Source organism: Volvox carteri (genome assembly GCF_000143455.1).
Source record: "Volvox carteri f. nagariensis unplaced genomic scaffold VOLCAscaffold_16, whole genome shotgun sequence".
NCBI classification, from domain to species: Eukaryota; Viridiplantae; Chlorophyta; class Chlorophyceae; order Chlamydomonadales; family Volvocaceae; genus Volvox; species Volvox carteri.
In genome coordinates this window covers 768,829-773,666 of record NW_003307559.1, presented here as the reverse complement: position 1 = coordinate 773,666, position 4,838 = coordinate 768,829, and positions in this window count along the sequence as shown.

The window sequence follows — 4,838 nt, the reverse complement described above, 5'->3', positions numbered from 1 at the left end:
GCCCCGCACCCCCTTGGCCAGTGCCAGCAGGTGGTCTCCAGGAGGAGGGAAGCTGCTCCGTCTGCGGGCGTTGCTGTGGAGCTGGGGATCTGTGCTGTGAGGCCTGCCCCTGCTCGGCTCATTGTCGGTGCCTTGGAATCGCCCCAGGCGCCTACCCCGGTGGTTGGTACCGCTGCACCACTTGCTTGCTTGCGGCGGCGGGTATCGGATCAGTGGCCCAGGGGAGTGTTACGGAGGAACTAGCACAGCTAGCCGTGGCGTTACACGGCAGCACGGTCGCAGACAGCTCTTCGGTCATGTACGAGTCAGGGTGGCGGCACTTTGTACGCTTCTGCACGGAGGTCGCAGGGGTGCCGGAGGCGGACGCCCTGCCCCGCCAGCGTGGGTCTGACCTCAATCGGGACCTGGTGTGTCTGTTCATAGCGCATGCAGTTGGCCGGTACACGACCTCCACCGTCACCGGCACGCTGAGCACCCTGGCGGACTGGCAGCGGTTCATGGGAGTCTCGCCAGAGGCATATATCAGCCGCGACCCGCTGGTCAAGCGAACCCTGGGCCAAGCGTTGCGGAGGGCTGCTGTGGGGCCGGAGTCAGCACCGTCCATGGCAAAGGCACCCCTGCCCCTGGGGGTGCTGAGGCTGCTCGTGGCGTGGCTACGGTGCAGGGCAAATGCGGTGCCGTGGAGGGCGACGGAGTTCACCCAGGACGCCTGCTGGCTGGTTTTGGGGTTTTTCGGGATGCTCCAGAGGAGCGAGTTGGCGGCCCTGACAGTGGGCTGCGTTGAGGAGCTGCCGGGAGGGGGTGTGGGGCTGCAGATCGTACATAGCAAGACGGACCAGAAGGGAGCGGGGACGTTGGTGTGCCTGGCAGCACTCACCCAGAGCGGCATCCCCATCGCTCGCATAGTACAGCGGCACCTGGAGTGCGTGCGGACGGCCGAGGGTCACTCCCCGCTCTTCGTACGGGGAATCACTGGGCCGGGCAAGCAGGGCACGGCGTGGTGGCGCGGGGATTTCACTGGTAGGCTGCATGTGTTGCTGTGTGAGTTGCAGGGGTACGAGCCGGAGTTGAGGCTAGATCTCGCTAGGATATCGGCCCACAGCTTGTGCAAGGGAGGGGCCACCGCGGCTGCCAATGCTGGGGTGGGTCTGGAGGAGATTAAGGCGCACGGGCGGTGGAGGTCTGATGCAGTGCTGGTCTACATCCACCGGTCCGTTGCTGTGAGGCGGACAGTGGTGGAGCGAATGTGACGCGACTGGGTGAGGGGGGATGTTTCGCTGGGTTAGGCGTGGGGCCAAAGTAACCCAAGCGAGGCCGTCGGCTGCCTGCTGGTTACCAATGCGGAAGAGCACAGTAGCCCGGAAGGGCCGCACGAAGTAGCATGCGGGCTCTGGCAGGCAGGCTGGGCGTCTCTTCTCCCCAACCATATGTCCACGTCCCCGCTGCCTTGTTCTGATTAGTTGTACTGTAACGAACGCGTTTTGGGTTTCTCGTCCCGGTTCTTGGTCTGGCTAGCTGCTCAGCCCGGATTCAAACCAACGAATACATTCTGAAGTCGGATGGGGTGAACGGATTAGGGTGCCCCTCTAGCAGGGGAGAGCAGGGAACTGCCTCGGGAAAGGGGGCCGCTGGTGAAGCTTTACCACCCTGTAACAACATACTCTGTATATGTTTGTTGTGTGTCCACTCTTGGTAACCATTCGTTGGGAAGAGGAGGGAAGGGGCTGGGGAAAAGAGAAGAGAGGAGAGGCTGCAACTGAGTGTTCACGTCAAGGACATCAGGGCCCCATGCAGATGACACAGCAACAGCAGTATGTAGTATTGCCAGGGAGCAAGCCAGGCAAGATCCTCTTACATAACAAAACAAAATATAGGACTAACAAGCCAATGGCCGGCAAGGGCCTGTTGGGCACAACGGAAAAAAAGTCATCGACAACATGATATCGATCTTGCTCAAGGTGGGTCTGGATATGTGTGTATGTGTGTGTTACATGGTTGGGGGTGCGTGACCTCATACCTATAAAACTACCCATACGAGCCGAAGGACAAAATCTAAACACCTAAAAGCCACGGAGAAAAGGAAAAACCGCACTATTAGCCCTGACTAGCGCCCAAAGGGGATAACTGAGTTGCGGGTCTGGATCTGAATCTGGATTGTGCAGCCCAACAGAGCGGTGCCAGTTTTAACCAGTCGTTCGCTCGATTACTGATACCTTTGTACACTCGTATGGGACACAGCTGTACGGCACGCCAATGGTCGAGCCAGCCAGCAAACCCAATAATGATCATCGTCCAAGGGCCCTGGCCTACTGAAATGACACTCCTGGCATGGAAACTTGGCTGTACAAAATTGTACTGTATGGTGAAGAGGATGCTATCTCGACATCGCATGCTAACGGCTATTTCCATTCATATTATGTTGCACCGGAATGTGAACTGAGAAGGCTGCACGAAGATCTGAAGGGGAGATTAAATGCATGACTGCTGTATCAGCCCCTGCAACAACCCCATTGTCAGTATCCATGCCACATAGGTCAAGTTCACCAAAAGAGTGCACGATGCAACACAGCAGCTTGTTGGACATGTCCGTGGACCTGCTGCATGTACTGAGGTGGCTTGTTGAAGATACTGCTGGATGAACTCCATGAACTCAAGGACCCGGTGCTGCACTGTGCCATCCTGCAGCACCATGAGCAGCTGGTCCGGGTGCAGCCCAGGCTGCCAGAGCACACTGTGCGAATGCAGCTAGCTGCTCTGGTGCATCTCGAACTTGAAGAGGAATTTGGAGAGACAGCCGAAGAGGCAGATGGGCTGCATGTGGGTGTCATGGCCCGGCGGCCAGCTGGGGAAAGCGTCACAGGTGTCCATGAAGGCGCGCATGAACTTGATGCAGGAGTGGGGCCTGGCAGTGATGATGTGCCAGCGGTCGGTGGTGGGGGCCAAGCCTACAAGGTCGTCAGTGTCGGGGTCAAAGCGGTGCCGTGGCCCAAGAGCCTGAAGACCGCCTCCACCATGACCGTGGAGGGGTTGAAGGCTCAGGATAGCATATGCAGGCCGAGTATGAGCTGGAGGACGTAGGCACAGCTGCGGAGGCTCATGAGGGAGGCTTTGGAGCCGACAACATTCATGGCGTTTGTGTGGATGGTACAAATGAGATGTCTGACGATGGGCAGTTCTTTGCTGAGGTGCTCAGTGAGGATGTGGCCTGGCAGGCCAGCGGTGAGGAGTCAATGGTATGTAGGATGTCAGCGATGTCCATGCTGCCCAGCTCATGGATGAGGTTGGCCTGCAGCTTGAAGCGCACTGCAACTTGCACATTGACAGAGTGGTGCTGCCAGATGTCGAAGGCATCCAGCATGAAGTGGAGCACTCTCGTCTGGCAAGGCAACCGGGAGCAGCAGTGCCCAGTGCCCACAGCTGCAGCATGATCTACGTGTGGAGGGACATGCCGACAGGGCAGGCGCCTGTACCATTGGGGAAGTGGATGGGGTGCGCCAGCACCAGCCACATGGGGGTCATCGTCGTTCATGGGCTGGCCTTTAGTGGAAGCCACGAGTGGCCAGCCATTGCAGAGGTCGATGAACACCTGCGGGTCCTGGATGGCGTCTCAGAAGATGGCGCTCAGCTCAGCACCACATCGATGGTGCTGACGAAGGTCACCTCGTTGGTGCTGTGCATGGGGCCGGTGGCAGAAATGTGGGGGCTAGAGGTGCAGGCGGGACTGTCATCGGTGGTGGAGATGGTGCATGCAGAGGGGTGGAGGATGCTGGAGGGATGGGGGTGCCGGGCGCAGGGTGGATGGGTGGAGGTGGTGGGGGAGGTGGGGGGCGTGGTAGTGGACGTGGAGGTGCAGGGGGAGGTGCGGTCGTGGCGGTGGAAGGTGGACTGGTGGCGGCGGCAGGTCTAGGCGGCATGAATTTAAATGGTGGTGGCTGTGAATGTGGGAGGTTCAAGATGGCGAGATCCTCTTGGAGGACCTGAAGATGGGAAGAAGGTAGCAGGGCTCAGATGAGCAGGAAGGTCGTGGGTGAATAGGAGTGGTTGAGGAAGTGTGAAGGAGATGTGCGTGTGTGTGTGTGTGTGTGTGTGTGTGTGTGTGTGTTACATGGTTGGGGGTGCGTGACCCCATACCTGTAAGACTACCCATACGAGCCGAAGGCCCAAGGGAGATGTAAAAGGCATAAGGGTGATGTGAAGGGAAAGAGTACAAGGAGTGGCAGAAGCATACAAGACAACACAATGGCTACACCTCAGCCGTCGGTAAGGAATACAAGGACGAGTGATATGGGTGGTGGTGTGGGAATGCACGCCTCGAGAATGTCATGGGCACGGCTGATAGCATGGCAGATGGGTGGTGTGTCGCAGTTTCAGAAGATCCTCACAGACAAGCCTGACTGTGTGGTCTCCTGTCGGTCTGGCCTAGGTGGTGGGTGGCGCTCTTGTGACAGCTGCCAGTGCGTGACATATGGCGCCTGCCTCATCAAAAGGACCTCTTCCTGCTGGGATCCTTGACTACACAAAGGCAACCTCGTGCAACCCACTACCAGGTCTGTGCTTACATCATCATCTGGGAGACTGCCATTTCATAAACAGTCGCTCCTGCTGGATCCCTCTAATAGATGCTTGTTAGACCGTCCGAATTCCCTCCAGGTGGCTCCATGCCAGGTGGTTGGGTAGGAAGGGGAAAGGAGTGGCTAGAAGGGTCGAGAGAGAGGAGAATGCATGCAGGGCGTGGGTGGCTGGGGCAGTGAAGCAGGCGGCTCAGGAAATGGAACAGTGGAACATACTCTAGATGCGGCCTTTGTTCCTGGCGTGCACACAGCTACTTTGGCTGTGTA